The sequence below is a fragment of the Bos indicus genome, chromosome 5 (assembly GCF_029378745.1).
Source record: "Bos indicus isolate NIAB-ARS_2022 breed Sahiwal x Tharparkar chromosome 5, NIAB-ARS_B.indTharparkar_mat_pri_1.0, whole genome shotgun sequence".
Lineage (NCBI taxonomy): Eukaryota > Metazoa > Chordata > Mammalia > Artiodactyla > Bovidae > Bos > Bos indicus.
This window is the reverse complement of record NC_091764.1, coordinates 57,677,103-57,703,062: the sequence shown is the minus strand read 5'-3', so window position 1 is coordinate 57,703,062 and position 25,960 is coordinate 57,677,103. Positions and strand designations below refer to the sequence as shown.

General features: G+C 42.2%; 1 non-coding gene across 1 annotated transcript; it reads left to right on the top strand.

Annotated features, from left to right (window-relative positions):
• Positions 1-21,816: 21,816 nt before the first annotated feature.
• Positions 21,817-21,888, top strand: TRNAC-GCA (transfer RNA cysteine (anticodon GCA)). Its single transcript has one exon. It is a non-coding gene; the product is annotated as a tRNA-Cys (tRNA).
• The last annotated feature ends 4,072 nt before the right edge of the window (positions 21,889-25,960 follow it).

Sequence of the window (25,960 nt, the reverse complement as noted above, 5' to 3'; positions counted from 1 at the left end):
AAGAATCCACCCACAATGCAGGAGACCTGGATTCAAACTCTGGTAGGGTAGACCCTCTGGAGAAAGGAATGGCTACCCACTCCAGTATTCCTGCCTAGAGAATTCTATGGACAGACGAGCCTGGAGGGCTACAGTCCATGGGGTCACAAAGAGTCGGACATGACTGAGCAACTAAGCACTGCTGCTGCTGCTGCTAAGTCGCTTCAGTCGTGTCCGACTCTGTGACCCCATGGACTGCAGCCCACCAGGCTCTGCCGTCCATGGGATTTTCCAGGCAAGACTACTGGAGTAGGGTGCCATTGCCTTCTCCGAACTAAGCACTAACCACCTATATATATAATTTCATCACTGTGCTGTACACCTGAAACTAACATGATATTGTAAATCAACTATAATTCATTTTTTAAAATAAATAAGTAAAAAGAAAATTAATAGTTTGCAGCCTAGCAATGAACAGAGCACTTCAGCAATTTCACGATCTCATTTGGTCCTCACCTCAAACCTAGTGATAGGCCTCGCACGTATTACTGCTGTGTTTTAATGACAGGAAAACTAAGGAGCCATGTGACTGCAAAGTCACTTGGCCAACAAGGGTGGAGCTAAGACTTGAAACCTAGAAGTCATACCCCAGGTTCCCAGTCCAGGACATCCTAATACACCATCCAGTCCTGCCTATCTTGAAGACCACCCCACCTCCTACCAGCTCTGTCCCCACATCTGTGAGTTGTCCTCTGAAAGTCCAGCTCCTTCCAACATCAAGAGGCCACAGTGTCCTACACAGCAACCGAGGAATAGCTGACCTCCTCTAAGAATCCCCTTATCTTCTCACATCCTACCCCCTCACCACTCAGCTGGCATCTGGGACAAGAACACAGGCATGCTTTGGGGGTGGGGGGGTGGGCATTAGTCCCTGCCCACAGTCCTTACTATGCTTCTATAACTTCATTCACCACTCTGCCTAAGAACTTCCAGAGCTAAGGGGAGACTTGCTGTTTACATTTATTAATTTTGTGTTTTGTTTCTTGTTGCACAGCATAAATAGCTTACTAAGACATATCAAACGAACCCCCGTCAAAAAAAAGCTAAAATTAAAAGTAGGAGCAATAGAAATAAAGAGAAAAAAATAAAATTTTAAAACAGAAAAAGAGGTAGGGATATAAAATAGAGTCAGGAATGAAACTAAAAAATGCCAACTATAAGACTCATGCCCTTCCTAAGGGTGGGTCACAAGTTTGGCTCAAAACTGTTTAGCTGTCAACCCAAAAAGGAAAGTCTGGTTAGTTCCAGAGTCTACAATGTCCGTGAGATAAAACAGAGACAGACTGCTTGGGGCACCACAACTATTCCTGGAGCTAAGACCAGACAGAAGCTTCTCCGAAGCATATCCCTAGAGAGATGACTGTGGTTCGCATCCCCACAGTTTCTTTAAAAGTGAGTTTGTTGGTATGGCTTCTAACAGCTCAGTACAGGGAATACCATGACACCAAAGGACACTGGCCATGGTGAGAGGGACTGGGTACACCACGTACCCTGCTCTGTCCCCATGGAGCTCGATGTAGGGCAGGATTTCTCAATCTTGATGTGCCTGACATTTGGGGCCAGGTCATTCTTTGCTGTGAATGACTGCCGTTGCCTTACAGGAAGGTTGGCAGCAGCCTTGGCCTCTGTCCACTAGATGCCAGTAGCACCCTTCCCCCAGCTGTGACAAACAGTGTCTCCAGAGGTAGGCAAATATCGACTGGCCCCAGTTGAGAACCACTGATCCAAGGGTAGAAATCACTGCTTCTGTTTTCTTTTTTTTTGTTTGTCTATTTTGCTATGTCTTAGTTGCAACACACAGGACCTTCCATTGTGGCATTTGGACTCTAGTTGTGGCTTGGGTTTAGTCATTCTGCAGCATGTGGGATTTTAGTTCCCGAACCAGGAATTGAACCTGTGGACCCCTGCATCGCCAGGCAGATTCTTAACTACTGGACCACCAGAGAAGTCCCTTCTATTTTCTTTTTAGTGTGGGGGAACAAAGAGGAACCTGGTTTTTTTTCCCCTGCATTTTTTTTTTTTTCCATTGGAGGTAATTGCTTACCTAGATAATCTTTGGCATTTTTAATTTTTGAATTAAATATTTTTACATTGGGTGTAAACCAAACTTATGAGATGCTTAAGTTGATTTAATCACATTATTCTTGTAATATATATGCCAAATATATGCATACATATATATATATATATATATATATATATATATATGTCTTTTAAAACTTTTTATTTTGTATTGGGGTATAACTGATAAACAATGCTATGACAGTTTCAGGTGAACAGCCAAGGGACTCAGCCATAGGTATACATGTATCCATTCTCCCCCAAACTCCCCTCCCATCCAGGCTGCCACATAACAGTGAGCAGAGTTCCCTGTGCTATATAGTAGCTCTTTGTTGGTTACCCATTTTAAATATAGCAGTGTGTACATATCCATCAGGAACTCCCTAACCATCCCTTCCTTCCCCTCTTCCTTCCCCCCAGCAACCTTTCTAAGTCTGTAAGTCTAAATCTGTGAGTCAGTCCATTTCTGTTTTGTAAGTTCATTTGTATCATATCTTTTTAGATGCACATATAAGGGAGGCCAAGAGGAAACTACTTTTATTTTTATTATTTTTTACAGTTTTATTGAGGTCTAATTTATGGACCATAAAATCCACTCATATAAAATACAAAGTTCTGGGACTTCCCTGATGGGGGGATTTCCCAATGCTGGGAGCCTGCCCAATTCAGGGGGCCCAGGTTTGATCCCTGGTCAGGGAAGTAAGAGCCCGAATGCCACGCAGCACAGCCAAATAAAATAAATAAATAAATAATTTTAAATATATAGTTTTAAAAAATAAAGTACACAATCCCATGGGTTTTAGTATACTCACAGCATCATTTAACCACCACACACATCACTTCAAAAAGTTACTCTGTACCCCTTAGCCATTGCTTCCCTTTCTTCCCTCCTCCCAGTATCTCCTGTACAGATTTGCCTCTTTTAGATATTTCATATAAATAGAACCATGGAGCAGGCGGTGTTTTGTGTCTGGCCTCTTTCACTTAGCATGTTTTCAAGGTTCATCCATGTTGTAGCATGAATCATTACTGATATCTTTTTGTGGCCAAATAATATTCCATTGTATGGATATGTCATATTTTATTTATCCATGTATCAGTTTAAGAGTACTTGGGTTCTTTACACTTTGGGGCTACTATGAATAACTTTGCTACAAACTCTCACGTACAAAAAACTTTTTTAATTATAGATGATTTACATTGTTAGGTTCAGGTGTAGAACAAAGTGATTCAGTTATACATACACATCTATTTTTTTCAGATTCTTTTCCCTTTTATGTTATTATAAAATACTGAGTATAGTTCCCTGGTGTACAATGTTTTGAGAGGATATATGTTTCCATTTCTCTTTGGTATATACATAGGAATGAATGGTTGATACGGAGCTCTTTGTTGTTTTGTTATTGCTGTTATTTTAAAAAGGAAGATGTATTTGTTTATATTCATTTTTTTAGATCCTATGTATAAGTGATAACATGATATTTGCTTTTCTCTGACTTACTTCGCTTAGTATGATGGTCTCCAAGGTCCATCCATATTGGGTGGCTACAATCTTAAAATATTGTCGCTGATTATTTGATCAATGCCCTGATGATAAGGGCTTTCCTCACTGACAATAAAGACAAGCCTGGTGAGCGGGGCTTCTCGGGGATCTTCCAGAAAGGTCAAATAGTGACAGTTCTTTGGGGATCTGCTCTTTGGGGAGTGCTTCAGGAGCCAGGCAGGACTGGAGTTGCTTGGGTGAGGAGTGAGGTCACACGTTTTTGTGATATTAGTAAAATGGTCCATTAGACTGACATTCATGATTCCCCATTGTTTTTAGTGCCTTTCTTGAAAGGGGAAACGCAGTTTTCACAGTTTTGAAACATTCGGAACCATGAATTAACTTTCTAGAAATGTCATAACTGACTGCAACTATCTACAACCCACATGTGGCAGGCAAGGCCACCCAGAGGGTGAGAGAGGACTAGTCTTCTTCCATTTCTCAGACTGTGGGTGTATCAGAAAATGAAGAAATGCCAGAACAGAGTTACTGAAACATTGGTGCATTTTTTATGTTTATTTTTAACCAACCTAAACTTTGAATATCATCAATAAATGCAAAGACAGTGTGACCTTATTAGGCAATAATAGCAAAGTCCTATACCGGAGGTCTTTCATGAACACAAGCCCCAGGCCATGTAACTTCCCTGGTTCCCTGAGTGATAATAAGACTCTTCCTTTCTGTCCTACTGTGGATTTCTCTGCTCCCTGTGGGAGTAAGGGAGTGAAAATTCAGATAAGTCAACCTCAAGTTCTCTCTTACCAGGAAAGCAGCAGCATCTCAGTAGATTAAAGTGATGCCTCCTCCAAGCAAATCCAAGGAGGTCAGAAGAAGGTCATCCTCCCCCATCCATGACCATGTCTCAGCCCCTGCCAGCATTCTCCCACCTCTCCAGGCTTCCCTAGGGGAAAAAAGTCACTCCTATTGCTATAACGGAGATTTACACCATTCCTTTTCTGTCTGGCCTGGGCACTCTGCACAGAGCAGTATAGAATAAGAAGACTTGATGTGCTGCCTTAACTCATTCCTTGAATAAGGAGCCCTTAAAACCCAAGACTTAAGCAGAAAAAGTTTCTTGTGGAGATTTCCTCTTTCTCCACCCATGTTCAAGCTTCAGATTTTAGCCTTTTAGCCAAATGTTAATAAAAGTTTTCCCCTACCAGATTTTACCAGATCCAAAGTGGGGAGGAGTTCTCTGATTTCATGAATGGAGTACGCTGTAGGCAATTTTTTCACAAGTTACCTAAAAAGTAAGCACACCTCACTATACTGCTGCTAAGTCACTTCAGTCGTGTCCGACTCTGTGCGACCCCATAGACAGCAGCCCACCAGGCTTCCCGGTCCCTGGGATTCTCCAGGCAAGAACACTGGAGTGGGTTGCCATTACCTTCTCCAGTGCATGAAAGTGAAAAGTGAAAGTGAAGTCGCTCAGTTGTTTCCGACTCTGAAAGACCCCATGGACTGCAGCCTACCAGGCTCCTCCGTCCATGGGGTTTTCCAGGCAAGAGTACCGGAGTGGGGTGCCAACACCTCACTATAACAAGGATTAATTTTTCTCTCAAGTCAATAAAATCTGATTCCATATTAAGAAGGCATATATTCCCCCTAAGGTTCAGATTTGGATTCTATTCCTAGCAAAATGCTAATCTATGCTAGGGACACAGGACTTCTTAACAAGCCTTAATGAGCTCTGCTGGGTCACACAGCCCTCCTAGGTCAGGGGCCAGCTTCAAGTTCCCATCCTCAACACTCTCCTCTGAGAGAAGAAAAAGGGAGAACTCAGTAAAAAGAACTACCTGGGGAAATTCCCTGGCAGTTCAGTGGTTAGGTCTCTGTGCTGACAGTGCAGGGGGCACTAGTTCAATCCCTCGTCAGAGAACTAGGATCCTGCAGTGCTCGTGGCATGGTCAAAAACAAACAATCTGGCTTTGACTGAAGCTTTACTCTAATCTTCCACATCTTGATATTTACTAGGCAGAATAATAACAGCCACACGGTAATATTGTACCTCGGGGTGATGCAAGTGGTTTACAATGCACTCTCGCTTGCATTTCTTCATTTGAGCCTCATCTGAGAGGTAGGCATGACATATTTTTCCCATGGAACAAATGAAGAAACTAAGGCTCAGATAAATGACAGGCTACGTAGCCTGCACATGGTAGAATGGTAACTAAATGCAGAATTTCAGCCTCACAGTTCAGTGCTTTTTATATAACATGTCAGTTGCTTATAAAGTGTTACTTCTTCAATATTGTTGTGTCTGTTTTGGATGTGTGCCTTCATCTTCTTATGCAAATTGTTAAAAATAAGATTATATGTTACTATCTTGGGACTTCCCTGGTGGTCTAGTGGTTAAGACACTGCACTTCCACCATGGGGGTCAAGGGATCAATCCCTGGTTGGGGAACTAAGATCCTGCATGCCACAAGGTGTGGCCAGAAAAATTTAATTTAATTTAAAATAAATAAATAACGATGTTATCTGAAGATGAGGACAACAGCAAAAGGAAAAAAAAGGAGAGCTCAGTACTTCTTAACAAATATAGTTGGCATGCTAAGTCATATCTGGTGGCTTCCAGTACTTTTGCTGTGAAATACTAAAGCATCATATTGGAACATGAGAGAGTGCACACAAAAGTTGTGCAATAAATATGTGTAATGAGAAGAGCACACTGGGTTGCTGGAGGGCACACACTCTTCTTGTCACTCTCCCTGTGCTTCTTGAGAGTTCCTTGTGACCAGAGGACATCTAAGGGAAAGTCTGCCAACTGCACTATAAAGCTGGGCATTCTAGCAGAGCCACACCTTCTAAAGGTGAAAATACTGCTCAGAGTTGCCAAGAATGATGTTTGCACTAGACATTCTAACCCCTACTCCAACTCTGAGCCTCGCCTCATTCCTGAAGCTAAGGGCCCAGCCCCAGTCCCTGCCCTAACACCAGGAATTGTCTCATCTGATCCTCTGGCCTTGACTCATACTCACTGACCAGGCCTCTGTCTATCTCGCCTACCAGTTCCATCCAGGTTCACTTCATGCCTCACTGACTCGGTTTGATCCTTGCTGGACTCCATTTGGGCTTAATTAGCCATGCCCAGGCCCAGGCCCCAGGCAGCTCTTGTTTGACCCTGCTGTGAGGTGCTAAGTCTGTACATCTGCCCATCTAGGTACCCCTTAAATGGAGGCCTTGCCGCCACTCCTTCCTGAAATCAACCTCTGGAATGTCCAGGCCTCCCCAGAGAGCACTGCCTCTTGGAGGAACCAAGGGGACCAAGGACCCTGAACTCACAAGCTCCATCTCCCTTTTCAGCCAATAAAGTGGTTTCTTAAGACAGAGCTTTTCAATGTACATACAGACACAGATACGTATGTGAATGACCTGGGGATCTTGTTCTAAATGCATATTCAGTAGGTCTGGGGTGGAACCTAAAACTCTTCATTTCTAACAAATGCCCCAGTGAAACCAATAATGTTGGCTTTCAGAGCTAGGGGCACTTTGAGGACCAGGGTTAGACACACTAAGTCGTGTCTGATTCTTTTCTGTCCCCATGGTCTGTGGCCCGCCAGGCTCCTCTGTCCTTGGGATTTCCCAGGCAAGAATATATAGCAGAACCCACTGGAGTGGGTTGCCATTTCCTTCTCCAGGGCAGCTTCCCAACCTAGGGATCAAACCTGGGTGTCCTGCATTGCAGGCAGACATTTTACCACTGAGCCACCAGGGATTCCAGGGTTCTAGAATACTGATTACTGTGGTATTGCAAAATTAAAAACAAACAAACAACAACCACAGCAACAGCAACAACAAAAACAAACTTCACAGAATCTGGAGTGTGTCACTGCGTATTTTGTTTTTGCACTAATCACGTGCAGCACTGCTTTATCTTTCACTTAAAAGTTTCCCATAAGTGTGTTTTGTTTCCTACTCATGCATCAGTTCCTTTACAGCGCTCATCCATCCTGCAAACTGTGTTGGTGCTACAGGAAATTGTAAGACCATCCCTGTGTTCAACAGGCCTTTACAGGTAGACAGATCTGTAAACTGGTATCTTCGGTGCAATGTGATGAGTATAATAATAGTATTAATATCTGTATATAGTATAAGGAAAAAGAGGCCTAGAATCACATCAGGTCGGGGACTCATCAGGAAAGCCATACTAGGCAATGAAGAGCCTGAGGTGAAATCTAACCAAAGAAAGGAGCGACCCCAGTGTGGTGCAAGGGACCTGTCTGGCAGAGGGAGAAACAGCCCAGAAGTGGGGGATGGGGGTGGGCTGGGAGGAAGCCTCAGAGAAGAGGCTGCGGTTTCTTTCCATCAGGGGCCGATCACAGAGGGCCTTGTCTACCACATTAAGGCACTTGGACCTTATCCAGCAGACAATGAAAAAACTATTCAGATTTTTAAATAAGGGTGTGACATGGTCATGTGTGTGTTTTTGGTAAAGCATATTTGGTGACAGTGTGGAGAATGGATTTCAAGATGCCAAACTAAAAACCTAAAGGGAGGGAGGCTCAAGAAGTAGGGGATATTCGTATACTTACACCTGATTCACATTGTTATATAGCAGAAGCCAATACAATGTTGTAAAGCAATTATCCTCCAATTAAAATTTTTTTTAAAAAGAAGGAGGGGGAACCCATTAGGAAACAGTTTTCATGGTCTAGAAACCAATGATGGGGGCTTGAACAAAAGCCCTGGTGGTTGGAATAAGAAAGAGAAGACAGATTCAAGATATGTTTAGAAGGTATTTGGAAATACATGGCAAGATTTTGTGGTTTATTGAATGCAGAAGGGGGCAGTGAACAGGAGGGTGAAGAATGACTCCCAGTGGTTGGCCTGGGGCAGTTTCACTGCATCCAACCAAATCCAAGAGCACAAGAAGGCTTGCTTGTCTGGAGTTCAGGACCAGATCCAACCTCTATGCTAATGGGTTTCAAATATTTATCTCCAGCTTAAAATGTTCTTCAAAGTTCTAGATTCATATATTTAAAATCAGCATGCTAAAACCAAATTCACCATCTTCAAAAGACAACATCTCCTTATTCTGATAAATTGAATCCAGTGACCCGAGTCAGAGCCCTCAAAGTAATCCACTAAGAATTACAAATGCTTAGTGGCTGCCAAGGGCTCTTGGAGAGTTAATGTTTAATAGGTACAGAGTTTCAGTTGGGAAGATCAAAAAGTTCTGGAGGTGGGTGTTAGGTGATAGTGGCGCAATAATGGAAAAGAACTTAATGCCACTGAACTATACACTTTAAAATGGTTTAAACAGTTACTTTTGTGTTATACTTAGTTTACCAAAACTTTTAAAATGAAAAAGGGAATTAAATACCTTCTTATAGATCTCCTCCTCTCTGCCCCCACCACTGTTGTTCCAAATATTATCCCTTCACTGGACCATAGCAAATCCTCTCTGAACTGGTCTCCCTGCCTCCAATCTTTTTTCCTTAAATCAGTCATCAGAGAGATGTTTCCAACAAGTCAATCAGATCATATGACTGATTCCCATTACCTATAGAATAAGATCCAAACCCCTTTGATTGGCAGAGAAAGCTCTCAATGGCATGGACCTTTTCTCAATGATATAGACCCTTTATTCATCCATATGATAGATCATACGGTTGAGTGGTCCCTGAGATAGGCACTGGAAATGGCCCCAAGGACATCACCATGAAGAGGAAAATATGCTCTCTGACTCTGTAGAGCTATCTCAACAGAGAAAACAGCAGATTTTTTTTTCTTATAAATTATTTTTATTTTATTTATGTTTGGTTGCACTGGATCTTCGTCGCTGCCTCAGACTTTTCTCTAGTTGCGATGCATGTGCTTGTCACTGGGGTGGCTTCTCTTGTTGCTGCACAGGGGTTCAGAGGTTGTAGCGAATGGACTTAGTGGCCCCACGGCATGTGGGATTTTTTCCAGGACCAGGGATTGAATCTATGTCCCCTGCATTGGCGGGCAGATTCTTAACCACTGGACCACCAGGGAATTCCCAGATTTTAAAATATAGACAAATTTTTTTAAATTATAAATTGTGATTAATCTATTGGTAGTGAATGATGTTGTTGTTATTATTGTTTTGGTCTTGGCATGTGGGATCTTATTTCCCTAACCAGCCAACCAGGGATAGAACCCATGAACTCTCTGCTCCCTGCAGTGGCAGCAGAATCCTAACCACTGGACCACCAGGGAATTCCCTATTGGTCGTTTTTTGACATACATGTTTTCAGTATTTACTACTTGCCAGGCTGGAAATGTGATGAGGGAAAAAAGACACAGTTCTTGTTCTTATGGAATGTATTAACAGAGACTAATTAGATAGTAGTAAGAATACACAGAGAACTATACAAAAGAGGCTTTAATGACCCAGATAACCACGATGGTGTGGTCCCTCACCTAGAGCCATACATCCTAGAGTGCAAAGTCAAGTGGGCCTTAGGAAGCATTACTATGAACAAAGCTAGTAAAGGTGATGAAATTCCAGCTAAGTTATTTCAAATCCTAAAAGATGATGCTGTTAAAGTGCTGCACTCAATATGCCAGCAAATTTGGAAAACTCAGCAATGGTCACAGGACTGGAAAAAGTCAGTTTTCATTTCAATACCAAAGAGTGTTCAAACTACAGCACAATTATGCGTATTTCACATATTAGCAAGGTAATGACCAAAATTCTTCAAGCTAGGCTTCAACAGTATGTGAACAGAGAACTTTCAGATGTACAAGCTGGATTTAGAAAAAGCAGAGGAACCAGAGATAAAATTGATAACATCTGATGGATCATAAAAAAAGTAAGGGAATTCCAGAAAAACTTCTGCTTCATTGACTATGCTAAAGCCTTTGACTATGTGGATCATAACAAACTGTGGAAAATTCTTAGAGATGGGAATACCAGACACCTTACCTGCCTCCTGCAAAACCTGCATGCAGGTCAAGAAGCAACAGTTAGAATCAGACATGGAATAATGGACTGGTTCATAATTGGGAAAAGAATATGTCAAGGCTGTATATTGTCACCCTGCTTATTTAATTTATATGCAGAGTTCAGTTCAGTTCAGTCACTCAGTCACGTCTGACTCTTTGTGACCCCATAGACTGCAGCACACCAGGCTTCCCTCTCCATCACCAATTCCCGGAGCTTACTCACACTCATGTCCTTTGAGTCAGTAATGCCATCCATCCATCTCATCCTCTGTTGTCCCCTTCTCCTCCCGCCTTCAATCTTTCCCAGCATCAGGGTCTTTTTCAAATGAGTCAGTTCTTTGCATCAGGTGGCCAAAGTATTGGAGTTTCAGTTTCAGCATCAGTCCTTCCAATGAATATTCAGGGCTGATTTCCTTTGGTATTGACTGGTTTGATCTCCTCGCAGTCCAAGGGACTCTCAAGAGTCTTCGCCAACACCACAGTTCCATAGTTCAAAAGCATCAATATATGCAGAGTATATCATGTGAAATGCTGGGCTGGATGAATCACAAGCTGGAATCAAGATTGCTGGGAAAAATAACAATCTCAGATAAGCAGATAATACCACTCTAATGGCAGAAAGCAAAGAGGAACTAAAGAGCCTCTTGATGAAGGTGAGAGAGGAAAATGAAAAAGCTAGCTTAAAACTCAACCTTTAAAAAAAAAAAAAGATCATCACATCCAGTCCCATCACTTCACAGCAAATAGATGGGGATAAAGTGGAAACAGTGACAGATTTTATTTTCTTGGACTCCAAAATCACTGCAGACAGTAACTGCAGCCATGAAATTAAAAGATACTTGTTCCTTGGAAGAAAAGCTATGACAAATCTAGACACAGTATTAGAAAACAGAGACATCACTTTGCTGACAAAGGTCCATATCATCAAAGGGATGGTTTTTCCAGTAGTTTTTCATATACTTATATGAAAGCTGGACCATAAAGAAGGCTGAGCACCAAAAAATTGATGCTTTCAGGGACTTCCCTGGTGGTTCAATGGTTAAGACTCTGTGCTTCCACTTCAGGGGGCACAGGTTCAATTCCTGGTCCGAGAACTAAGACCCCACATGCCATGTGGTGTGGCCTAAATATATAAAATAAAATACATTTTTTAAAAAAGAATTAATGCTTTCAAACTGTGGCGCTGGAGAAGACTCTTGAGAGTCCCTTGGACTGCAAGGAGATCAAACCAGTAAATTCTAAAGGAAACCAACCCTGAATATTCATTGGCAGGACAGATGCTGAAGCTGAAACTTCAATACTTTGGCCACCTGATTTGAAGAACCTTTGGAAAAGACCCTGATGCTGTGAAAGTTTGTGGGCAGGAGAAGGAGGTGACAGAGGATGAGATGGTTGGATGACATCACCAACTCAATGGACATGAGTTTGAGCAAACTTCGGAAAATAGTGAAGGACAGGGAAGCCTGGTATGCTGCAGTCCTTGGGGTTGAAAAGAGTAGGACACAATTTAGCAGCTAAACAACAATTTTATTCAGAAGGCTGACTGACTGAGAATATTGCAGACTAATGTTTCAAAATAACTATCTGGATGGATCTGGATGCCAAGTTCTTTTATAGGACAGAGGGGGGGGGGGTGGGGAGTTGAAATAAAGACCATTATCTTGCAAATATCTCCTGGAATGGCCAATGTCAGAGGGGAAGTGTTAATCTCTTTAGGCAGAGAGACAGGGTTCCCTGAGGCAGGTCGTTATGTATGATTATAATAACAAAAGTGATGAAAAACAGAGATTAAAGTTAAAGAAACAGATCCATCATGGAGTCAGAATCGTCTCTCCTCTGCCACAATAGGTAAGTGGATTTATTTAGAGAGATACACACTCCACAGACAGACTATGGGCCATCTCAGAAAACAGAGTGAAAACATTTACCTCAGAATGGGACTTTGAACCCATGTGCTGGGACTCAAACCCAGCTGAAACCCAGTTTAGGACTTGAACCCTCATGGCCAAGACTTTCAGTCGCTCAGTTCAGTCGCTCAGTCATGTCCAACTCTTTGCGACCCTATGGACTGCAGCATGAAAAGCCTCCCTGACCATCACCAACTCCTGGAATTTACACAAACCCATGTCCATTGAGTTGGTGATGCCATCCAACCATCTCATCCTCTGCTGTCCCCTTCTCCTCCTGCTTTCAATCTTCACCTCTTCGCATCAGGTGGCCAAAGTATTGGAGTTGCAGCTTCAACATCAGTCCTTCCAATGAATACCCAGGACTGATCTGCTTTAGGATGAACTGGTTGGATCTCCTTGCTGTCCAAGGGTCTCTCAGGAGTCTTCCCCAACACCACAATTCAAAAGCATCAATTCTTAGGCACTCAGCTTTCTTTATAGTCCAACTCTCACATCCATACATGACTACTGGAAAAACCATAGCCTTGACTAGACGGACCTTTGTTGACAAAGTAATGTCTCAGTCTGTCCCATTCTATTGTTTTCCTCTATTTCTTTGCACTGATCACTGAGGAAGGCTTTCTTATCTCTGCTTGCTATACTCTGGAACTCTGCATTCAAATACATATATCTTTCCTTTTCTCCTTTGCTTTTGGCTTCTCTTCTTTTCACAGCTATTTGTAAGGCCTCCTCAGACAGCCATTTTTCTTTTTTGCATTTCTTTTTTTGGGGGATGGTCTTGCTCCTTGTCTCTTGTACAATGTCATGAACCTCAGACCATAGTTCATCAGGCACTCTGTCTATCAGATCTAGTCCCTTAAATCTAGTTCTCATTTCCACTGTATAATCATAAGGGATTTGATTTAGGTCATACCTGAATGGTCTAGTAGTTTTCCCCATTTTCTTCAATTTAAGTCTGAATTTGGCAATAAGGAGTTCATGATCTGAGCCACAGTCAGCTCCCAGTCTTGTTTTAGCTGACTGTATAGAGCTTCTCCATCTTTGGCTGCAAAGAATATAATCATTCTGATTTCAGTATTGAGCATCTGGTGATGTCCATGTGTAGAGTCTTCTCTTGTGTTGTTGGAAGAGGGTATTTGCTATGACCAGTGCGTTCTCTTGGCAGAACTCATTAGCCTTTGCCCTGCTTCATTCTGTACTCCAAGGCCAAATTTGCCTGTTACTCCAGGTGTTTCTTGACTTCCTACTTTTGCATCCCAGTCCCCGATAATGAAAAGGACAACTTTTGGGGGTGTTAATTCTAAAAGGTCTTGTAGGTCTTCGTAGAACCATTCAGCTTCAGCTTCTTCAGCATTACCGGTCAGGGCATAGACTTGGATTGCCATGATATTGAATGGTTTGCCTTGGAAACAAACAGAGATCATTCTGTCATTTTTGAGATTGCATCCAAATACTGCAATTCAAACTCTCTTGTTGACTATGATGGCTACTCCATTTCTTCTAAGGGATTCTTGCCCACAGTAGTAGATATAATGGTCATCTGAGTTAAATTCACCCATTCTAGTCCATTTTAGATCGCTGATTCCTAAAATGTTGACGTTCACTCTTGCCATCTCCTGTTGGATCACTTCCAATTTGCCTTGATTCATGGACCTGACATTCTAGGTTCCTATGCAATATTGCTCTTTACAACATCAGACCTTGCTTCCATCACCAATCACATCCACAACTGGGTGTTGTTTTTGCTTTGGCTCTGTCTCTTCATTCTTTCTGGAGTTAGTTCTCCACTGATCTCCAGTAGCATATTGGGCACCTACCAACCTAGGGAGTTCATCTTTCAGTGTCCTATCTTTATGCCTTTTCATACTGTTCATGGGGTTCTCAAGACAGAAATACTGAAGTGGTTTGCCATTCCCTTCTCCAGGACCACGTTTTGTCAGTTTAGGACTCGAACCCACATGGCCAAGACTTGAATCCAGCCAAAACCCTGCTTGACACTTGAACCCACGTGGTAGTGAAACACTGGGTTTCAGGACCTAATGGAGCTCAGGTTCTTAAGGTCTTATCACAGAAAGAATTCCGTGAGAGACAAAGTGTTAGGAAAAAGTGGATTTATTCAGATTCAGAGAGAAGCAAATGCCAAAGGCTGAGTGTGGGCCATCACAGAAGGTGAGTCTGACAGCTGTGAAATGTGGTGTGATTACTTTTTATTCAGTTCAGTTCTGTTCAGTTGCTCAGTCGTGTCTGACTCTTTGTGACCCCATGAACTGCAGTACGCCAGGCTTCCCCTTCCATCACCAATTCCTGGAGCCTGCTCAAACTCATGTCCATCGAGTCGGTGGTGCCATCCAACCATCTCATCCTCTGTTGTCTCCATCTCCTCCTGCGTTCAATCTTTCCCAGCATCAGGGTCTTTTCTAATGAGTCGGTTCTTTGCATCAGCTGGCCAAAGTATTGGCGCTTCAGCATCAGTCCTTCTGTTAGGGGGGAAGCACACTGATTGAAACTGCCCACCCTGGCCAGGCACCATAGTAACCATTTGCATGAGTTGTTTTATGACAGGAGACCCTGATAAGGAATACGGAACCAATAAGCCACCACCAACCAGAAGAGTTTGGGAAAGGTCCGTCCACTTCCCAGAATCCCTCTCACTAGCATCCATCTTGGCTGAGCGATGCGTGCGCCACCAGGAAAGACTATGAATTAGAGTGATTGGCCAAAGACCACCCAGAAACTAATCCCATCACCATAAAACCTGAAACTGTGAGCCATGCGGCAGAGCTGTTCTCCTGGGTTCCCTTACCCTACTGCTCTCCACCCGGGTGCCCTTTCCCAATAAAATCTCTTGCTTTGTCAGCACATGTGTCTCCTCGGACAATTCACTTCCAAGTGTTAGACAAGAGCCCAGTTTTGGGCCCTGGAAGGGGTCCCCCTTTCTGCAACACTTCTAATAAATATTCAGGAATGATTTCCTTTAAGACTGACTGGCTTGATCTCCTTGCAATCCAAGGGACTCTCAAGAGTCTTCTCCAACACCACAGTTCAAAACTATCAATTCTTCGGCACTCAGCTTTCTTTATAGTTCAACTCTCACATCCATACATGACTACTGGAAAAATCATGGCTTTGACTAGATGTACCATTGTCAGCAAAGTAATGTCTCCGCTTTTTAATATTCTGTCTAGATTTGTCATAGCTTTTCTTCTAAGAAGCAAGTGTCTTTTAATTTCAGGGCTTCAGTCACCATCTGCAGTGATTTTGGAGCCCGAGAAAATAAAATCTCTCACTGTTTCCATTGTTTCCCCATTTGCCATGAAGTAATGGGGCCAGATACCATGATCTTAGTTTTCTGAATGTTGAATTTTAAGCCAGCCCAATGAGTGGGAGGATTATTCCATCTATTTGGGGAAAGGGGTTGAGATTTTCTGTAATTGGGCCACCACCCACTCCTTGGTCTTTTGAGAATGCCTTGGAACTGTCATGGCACTTCTGGGTGTGTCATTTAGCTTGCTGATTGAGGATCAAGTTCTTGTCTTGTCTGCCATTTTGGTCCCATTTGATTCTAGTTGGTTTATGTCATTTCCTTGGGCTATGTCATTCTTTTAAAAGTTGTGCCCTGCCCGCTTCCCTCCTGTTACAAGAAAGTGAAGTGAAAGTGAAGTTGCTCAGTAGTGTCCGACTCTTTGCAACCCCATGGACTATAGCCTACCAGGTTCCTCCATCCATAGGATTTTCCAGGCAAGAGTATTAGAGTGGGTTGCCATTTCCTTCTCCAGGAGATCTTCCCAACCCAAGGATTGAACCCAGGTCTCCCGCATTGTAGGCAGATGATTTACCATCTGAGCCACCAGGCAAGTCCATTCCTGTTACAAAAGCAGCCTTGAAATATGGCATGGTTAGTTTTTATGGACTGGATAATTTCATAGACTAATGAGTGGGAGAATTATTGAAAATTATTTCAGAAGAGGGTGTGAATTTCTAGTAATTGCACCACTGCCCAGTTTTGGACCTTTTATGGAGGGTCTCTCCCAAAGAAAGGCAATGCCAAAAAATGCTCAAACTACCACACAATTGCGCTCATCTCACACACTAGTAAAGTAATGCTGAAGATTCTCCAAGCCAGGCTTCAACAGTACGTGAACTGTAAACTTCCAGATGTTCAAGCTGGTTTTAGAAAAGGCAGAGGAACCAGAGATCAAATTGCCAACATCTGCTGGATCATCCAAAAAGCAAGAGAGTTCCAGAAAAACATCTCTTTCTGGTTTATTGACTATGCCAAAGCCTTTGACTGTGTGGATCTCAATAAACTGTGGAAAATTCTGAAAGAGATGGGAATACCAGACCACCTGACCTGCCTCTTGAGAAACCTGTATGCAGGTCAGGAAGCAACAGTTAAAACTGGACATGGAACAACAGACTGGTTCCAAATAGGAAAAGGAGTACGTCAAGGCTGTATATTGTCACCCTGCTTATTTAACTTATATGCAGAGTACATCATGAGAAACGCTGGGCTGGATGAAGCACAAACTGGAATCAAGAATGCTGGGAGAAATATCAATAACCTCAGATATGCAGATGGCATCACTCTTATGGCAGAAAGCAAAGAAGAACTAAAGAGTCCCTTGGACTGCAAGGAGATCCAACCAGTCCATCCTAAAGAAAATCAGGCCTGAATATTCATTGGAAGGACTGATGCTGAAGCTAAAACTCCAATAATTTGGCCATCTTATGTGAAGAGCTGACTCATTTGAAAAGACCCTGGTGCTGGGAAAGATTGAAAGCAGAAGGAGAAGGGGACAACAGAGTATGAGATGGTTGGATGGCACCGACTTAATGGACATGAGTTTGAGTAAACTCCAGGAGTTGGTGATGGACAAGGAAGCCTGATATGCTGCAGTCCATGGGGTCACAAAGAGTCAAACATGACTGAGTAACCGAAATGAAGTAACTGATGGAGGGTCTCAGAACTGTCATGGCACTGATGGGTGTGTCATTTAGCTAATGTACTACAATGAAGGTATAATGAGGCTCAAGTTCTATTAGAAGTGGAATCTTCTACCATTTTAGACCTAGTTGGTTCTAACCAGTTTTTGTCATGTCTTATGGCTATGTCATTCTTTTAAAGGTTGTGCCCTGTCCCCTTCCCTCTTGTTTCAAAATGATGTCAGCTACAAATTGGTGCTTGCCAAGGGCATCTGTCTCTAAAGAGATTGAATCTCATCCTGCTGCAGCTGTTGACCTTCAACACACCCTAAAGGGAGTTCAGGGTGGAGAATGAGACACTGTGCTCCAAGGAAACTGGTGGAACAGATCTTTAGATAACTAGTCATTTTCAGGAACTGATTTCAGGATTCCAATCCTTGCATCTTCTCATCAACTGAGTGAAGTGAAAGCTCAGTTGTGTCCAACTGCTTGCAACCCCATGGACTTTGCGACCCCATGGAGAGTATTCTGGCCTGAATTTTCCAGGTAGCCTTTCCCTTCTCCAGGGAATCTTCCCAGCCCACGAATTGAACCCAGGTCTCCAGCTTTGCAGGCAGATTCTTTACCAGCTGAGCCACAAGAGAAGCCCAAGAATACTGGAATGGGTAGCCTGTCCCTTCTCCAGCAAATCTTCCTGATCCAGGAATCGAACCAGGGTTTCCGCATTACAGGTGGATTCTTTACCAACTGAGCTATCAGGGAAGCCCTCTCATACCTAGAAAAGCGTTAAATCCCTTTAAGGTGACATCAGCTCCCTGTGACTAGCAGAACACCTTCTGTAAAATAAGTGCTGGATTGCACTGAACTCCCCCTTCACCGCAATCATATATATTGACTTTCCTCCTCTACCTCTTTGGAGCAACTTCTCAGAGATACCTGAAGTGCTGTCTCCCAGGTTGCAGTCCTCATTTTGCCCCAAGCAAAATTTGCAACTCTCAGTTTGTGCATTTTTTTTAAGTTGACAATGACAAGTTTGCCTCAAAACAGTATTCGGTGGGGGTGGGAAGGGAAAGTGGATGAGCATGTAGATAAAGCAAGACTGGCCATGGTTTGAAAGTTGTTGGGACTGGATGATGTATACATGGGTGCATTATACTATTTTATTAATTTGTGTTCAAATTTTTCCATTATACAAAGTTTAAAAAAAGAGAGAAAATGATAAGATACAAAAAGAAGAAGAAAGAAGTGAGGGGGACGGGGAGATTGAAGGGAAAAAGAAGGAGAATAAATTAAGTCCTAGGTTTTTGCTTGAGCAATTGAGCAATTGATTGTGCCATTATTGAGCTGGTGAAGAGAATGGGCAGAGAGTTAAACAAGAGGTTTGAGGCGTGTCACAAGTTTCTTGGACACATCCAAGAAACATGCTGAGGAAGATGTAAACAACTGAATATGCAAGTCAAATGAAACTCAGAGGGAAAAACTGCCCCAGAGATAAATATGTGAATAATTAGCATAGACATGGTATTTAAAGTCATGAAAATGAATGGTATTACTTAATGAGAGAATATAGACAAAGGGAGACCCAAAATCAAACCCAAGGAAACAAAATTTAGAAGACTGAGCAAATGACAAAGACCTTAAAAGGGGCAAGGGGGAGTCTAAGAAGTAACACCTAGGGGGTGATATAGAAGCAAGAAGATTGGGGCATTCCCTAGTGAACCAGTGGTTAAGAATCCATCTTCCAATGCAGGGTACACCTGTTCAATCCCTGGTGAAAGTGAAAGTCACACAGTCATGTCCAACTCTTTGCGACCCCATGGACTATACAGTCCATGGAATTCTCCAGGCCAGAATTCTGGAGTGGGTAGCCTTTCTCTTCTTCAAAGGATCTTCTCAACCCAGGGATTGAACCCAGGTCTCCTGCATTGCAGGCAGGTTATTTACCAGCTGAGCCACAAGAGAAGCCCCAGTCCCTGATCAGTTCAGTTCAGTTCAGTCACTCAGTCGTGTCCGACTCTTTGCGACCCCATGGATTGCAGCACACCAGGGCTCCCTGTCCATCACCAACTCCTGGAGTTCACCCAGACTCATGTCCATCGAGTCGGTGATGCCATCCAGCTCTGTCATCCCCTTCTCCTCCTGCCCCCAATCCCTCCCAGCATCAGAGTCTTTTCTAATGAGTCAACTCTTCACATGAGGTAGCCAGAGTATTGGAGTTTCAGCTTTAGCATCATTCCTTCCAAAGAACAATCAGGACTGATCTCCTTTAGAATGGACTGGTTGAATTTCCTTGCAGTCCAAGGGACTCTCAAGAGTCTTCTCCAATACCACAGTTCAAAAGCATCAATTCTTCAGCATTCAGCTTTCTTCACAGTCCAACTCTCACATCCGTACATGACCACTGTAAAAACCATAGCCTTGACTAGATGAACCTTTGTTGGCAAAGTAATGTCTCTGCTTTTGAACATGCTGTCTAGGTTGGTCATAACTTTCCTTCCAAGGAGTAAGTGTCTTTTACTTTCATGGCTGCAATCACCATCTGCAGTGATTTTGGAGCCCAGAAAAATAAAGTCAGCCACTGTTTCCCGATTTATTTCCCATGGAGTGATGGGACCAGATGCCATGATCTTAGTTTTCTGAATGTTGAGCTTTAAGCAAACTTTTTCACTCTCCTCTTTGACTTTCATCAAGAGGCTTTTTAGTTCCTCTTCACTTTCTGCCATAAGGGTGGTGTCATCAGCATATCTTAGGTTATTGATATTTCTCCTGGAAATCTTAATTCCAGCTTGTGCTTCTTCCAGACCAGCGTTTCTCATGATGTACTCTGCATATAAGTTAAATAAGCAGGGTGACAATATACAGCCTTGACGTACTCCTTTTCCTACTTGGAACCATTCTGTTGTTCCATGTCCAGTTCTTGATAGGGAAATTCAAATTCCACATACCACCTGGCAACTAAGCCTGACCACCACAACTAGAGCACCCATGCACCAAAATGAAAACCAAGTGATGCCGAGCAGAGCCCTGTGGGACTCCTGGGCATGGAGGCTTTTTTGTCTCCCATTTCTTATAAGCAAGACTTCAGCCTCCATGACCTTTTCTCAGTTCCCAACAGCAGAACAGTCACTAATCATAGGAGGAACAGCAATGAAATCACCTGAGGCAAGATTAAAGGACCAGAGAGGTTCATCAAGATTAGGAGACTGGACCACCTAAGACCCTAGTGCATACATGCTCAGTCATGTCCAACTCTCTGTGACCCCATAGACTGTAATCTGTCGGGCCTTCCTGTCCATGGAATTTTTCAGGCCAGGATACTGGACTGAGTTGCCATTTCCTACTCCAGAGGATCTTCCTGACCCAGGGATCGAACTGCCTCTCTTGCTATCTCCTGTATTGGTAACCTAAGACCCTGCACACACCCTAATCTTGTCAGCAACCCCACCTTTTTGACACTTTACAGAAGAAAGAATACAAGACTGTTACTACCTTGGTGCTTATCACATACTCCTGCCTGACTATATAACCTTTCCCTACTCACCAGGGACAGGCAGCACAGTTCTTGAGGTGTTATCCTATCGTCTTCCCCCTTTACCTGGAAAACTAATAAAGCCACTCTTTTCTTCTCCTCCATAACTCTGTCTCTGTATTTCTGTTTGGCTTTGGTGCACAGAGAGCCAAGATTTGGTCAACATAAATGCAGCCCAAAAAAAATGAAGAATAAGATTGTTGTTGGGACAGCCTACAGAAGATAATATTTCAAGGAGGATGTAGTTGACAACTTAAGCAGTTAAGGGGTCAAACAATATAAGAACAGGGAATAGCCACTGGATCTTGCAATGTGAAGGTCATCGACAGCCATGATAAGAACAGTTTTTATTGGAGCAATGGGTGAGAGGGCGTGGAAGCAAGAATTAAAGGTGAGAAAATTTAGATAACATTAGCAGTGACTCAAAGGCAATGGCACCCCACACCAGTACTCTTGCCTGGAAAATCCCATGGAAGGAGGAGCCTGGTAGGCCGCAGTCCATGGGGTCGCTAAGAGTCAGATACGACTGAGCGACTTCACTTTCACTTTTCACTTGATTCGGAGAAGGAAATGGCAACCCACTCCAGTATTCTTGCCTGGAGAATCCCAGGGAGCCTGGTGGGCTGCCATCTATGGGGTCGCACAGAGTCCGACACAACTGAAGTGACTTAGCAGCAGCAGTAGCAGCAGTGACTCAAGAATTATGACTGTGAAGTCGATCTATAAAACAAGGTGGTAGCTAAAAGGTGGTGTGGAGTCAAGAGAGCTGAGTTTTTATTAACCTGGCATATATTAGAGCACGTTGGTATGTTGAAACATCCATGAAGAGATAGAGATAAATGATTTAGGAGAAAGAGGAGATAAAACTAACATTAGAATTCATAGTGATATGGGCTTCCCTGGTGGCTCAGATGGTAAAGCATCTGCCTGCAATGCAGGAGACCTGGGTTCGATCCCTGGGTAGGGAAGATCCCCTGGAGAAGGAAATGACAACCCACTCTAGTACTCTTGTCTGGAAAATTCCATGGACAGAAGAGCCTGGTATGCTACAATGAATGGGATCACAGAGTCCTAAAGTGATAGAGATAGAGATAAAACTAAGATTAGAATTCATAGTAGCATTGCTCATAACACAGAAAAAGTCTAAACAACCCAAATGAACATCACCTATGAATGCGTAAACAAATTATAGTACCTCATACAATGGAATGTTGTCTGGACATAAACAGGGTGAAGCATTGATACATGCTTCAACATAAGTGAACATTGAAAACATTATACAATGTGAAAGAAGCCCATCACAAAAGGCTACAAATAGAATGATTCCATTTACATGAAATGTCCAGAAGAGGTAAATCCATAGAAACAGAAGGCAGTTTGGTGGTAATGGGAAAGTTGGCAAAAACAGAGTGAGCGCTAGAAAACCTAGAGTTTCTTTTAGGGGTGATGAAAATGTTCTAAAATTGACTGCTGTGATGCTTGCTCAATTCTAAACATACTAAAACCACTGAACTGCGTAACTGAAATGGGCAAATTTTATGGTATGTGAATTGTGAATTATCTCAATAAAGTTGTTATGTAAGTAATAAAAAAAGGTTGGGATATAATAGAGACCTAAACAGAGAGATTAACCCTAGACAGAACAACACAGCCTCCATTGTAATAAAGGAGGAAGGATGGGAGAAGATGCAGAAAATCTGTAGGTCTTGTGATAGAAAATAAAGTTTACATCTGATCATTTCTCCCATAAAGTATGAGGTAAATTCATCAACTGGGAGCAAGGATAGAAGAAAAGTTACAATAGGATTGAGGACAGAGGACTCGGTATGAAATATTCATCTCAATACTTACTTAACACTATTAAGTACTTTTATCTCAACCTCAAAGTCCACATGATTCTGTATGGATGCATTAGTCAAGGTCCAGTCAGGCAGTTTCACTCTAGCAATTTCAAACAGAAGCAATGTGATGTACAAAACTGGTTTAAATGGAGATGTTAGGAATGTTGAAGAAGAAGAAGGAAGAAAGGATGGTACCCAGAGATCATAAGCTGCAAACACCCCTGCGCTGGATCCCACCAGTTCCTGTTGCTGTTCTGCTGTCCACACTGTCACAACGTGTTCTCCACTTGCCAAAGACGGCAGAGCTAGAGTTGCTGAAAAAAGTACAGCTTTTGGCTCAGGCTCATGGAGCCTTGAATCACCCATCCCCACTGCGGCTCCAGAACTGCCACTGCCAACAACAGCCACACTGTCCAGCTGGAAACAGGAGGTGCCCTCTTCTTCCCACAGTCTGATCTCCTCGAATGCTTACTATTGGCAGAACTCACAAGCAAGGAAGCCAGGTAAATGTAGCCTGCAGACTTTTAATCCCAGAAATATAGAGCAAAGTATAAAAAGGTGGGTGAAAGCCTGAGAGAAAAATACGTATAACCTATGGGAAAGTATTAGAACTATTCCTATTAATTCCAAGAACAACAAAAAGGTATGGCAGAAACCAAAACAACATTGTAAAGCAATTATCCTCCAATTAAATCTTTTTTTTAAAAACTACAAATAGAAGGGGAAAAAAAGAACAAGGTCAGGAATTTAGTATCCATACTTCTGAGCGACTGAACTGACTGACTGACTGACTACTATTTAACATTGTTCTGAAGGCATAGTTAAAGCAAGTAAATAAAAGAGAAAATAAAAGATATAAAAATTGGAAAGGAAGAAGTAAAATCATCATCATTTACACAGATCATTTTAGACCCAGAAAGTCCAAATAATTAAATATAAACAATTATTATGAATAATGAAAGGGATTTCCCTGACAGTCCAGTGGTTAAGACTTCACCTTCCAATGCAAGGAGTGTGGGTTTAATCCCTGGTCAGAGAGCTAAGATCCCACAGACCTCGTGGCCAAAAACCCAAAGTATAAAACAGAAGCAATATTGTAACAAATTCAATAAAGACTTTTTAAAAATAAGTAAATAAAATAAACAATGAGAGTATTTAGTAAGATGACTAGGTACAAAATAAATAAACAGAAATCAAAAATTATATATATATATGTGCATGAAGAGTTGGACACGACTGAGCAACTGAACTGAACTGAACTGATGTGTGCAAATGGAAACCAGTTAGAAGATACAAATGAAAAACAGATGCCTTATATTGACCAAAAACTAAAATAACTAGAAATAAAATAAACTTAAGAAATGTTTGATATATCTGAAATACTGCTGAGAGGACCAAAGAAGATGTGAATAGAGCAGGCGCAACACATTCTTGAACAAGATATGTCAGTTCCTCTAAAATATCGTTAACACATCCTAGTAAAATGGCCACTGCAAACATCATACTCATAGCAAAAGACTGAAATCTCCTTGAAAGTAAGGAACAACAAAAGGATAACTGTTTTCACCACTTCTATTCTACACAGCACTATAAGTTCTAGTCAGAGCAATTAGGCAAGAAAAATAAATTTTAAAACAATGAAATTGAAAAGAAAGAAGTAAAATTACCTTTGTTTGCATATGATATGATCTTTTATGTCGAAAACCCTAAAGATTACACACACACACACACGCCCAAAAGCTTTTAAAACTAATAAATAAATTCAGCGAACTGGAAGGTTACAAAGTCAATACACAAAAATCAGTTGCATCTCTATACATGAACATAAACAATATGGAAAAAATCCATTTACAATAGAAAAGAACAAAATATTTCAGAATTAATCAAGGAGGTGAAAGATGTACAATGAAACCATAAACCACTGCCAAATAAGAGACTCCCATGGCAGTCCAGGGGTTAAGCCTCTGAACTTCCACTGCAGGAGGCACAAGTTCGATCTTTGGTCAGAGAACTAAGATCCCACATGTTGTATGCAGCCATAAAAAAGAGAGAGAGATTATCCAGCCTTAAAAAGGAAAAAATTCTTCTATATGCTACAACCTAGACAATCTTGAGAACATTATGCTCAGTGCAATAAGCCAGTCACGGGAATATAAACACTGTATGACTTCACTTATGTGAGGTGCTTATAGCAGTCACACAAAATCACAAAGACAGAAAGTACAGTGGTGCTTGCCAGGGGCTAGGGCAAGGAGAGAATGGAAAGTTACTGTTTAATGGGTGCAGAGTTTCAGTTTTACAAGAAAAAAAGGGTTATGGGGAGGAATGTGGTGATGCCTACACAACAGTGTTAATAGATTTAACACCATTGAACTGTACACTTAAAATGGTGAAGATGGTAAGTTTTATGTTATGTGTATTTTACCACAACCAAAAAAAAATTAAATGACATTGCCGAAACAAAAGAATATTTGTTGTTGCTGTTGTTCAGTTACCAACTCTTCAGTCCAACTCTCTATGACCCCATGGATTACAGCACGCCAGGCTTCCCTGTCCCTCACCATCTCCCAGAGTTTGCCCAAGTTCAAGTCCAAGAATAATTACACATTTTAAATAAATGAATACATAGCCATTCCACATGCAGGTATTTACACATGGGAAATGCAAGCATATATCCACACAAAGACATGTATAAAATGTTCATAGCAGTTCTGTTCATAATAGACAAAAACTGGACACAACCCAAATGTTCATCAACAACTGAATGGATAAATAATTTGTGGTAAATCCATAAAATGAAATACCACTCAACTATTTTCCATAAAAGAGAATACCACAGATCAGTTTTGCTGATTATCAAAAGTTGTTGATTTTCTTTCTCTAAATGAAAACTTCCTTTGGCCACTGTGCATGGGGACTATACAAGAGAGAAATGACAATCATCTAAAATCTCACAAACAGCCTTTTCCAGGGCCAGTGATGGGGAGGATGAGTTTAAACAAGGTCCCTGGTTGGGGCAGGTGCTCTGTCAAAGTCCATTGCCTCTGCCCTGCTGGTCAAACCCACTGCCCGGTCCAGTGGGGGCGCTTAGGGGAAAGGTCTGGGGACAACTCCTGAGTCAAGCAGGGCTGAACTATTTCAGGAAAGTGTCCTTTACACAGGGCTGCAGTTGGTGGAGCTGGGGCAGCCCCTGGGCCAG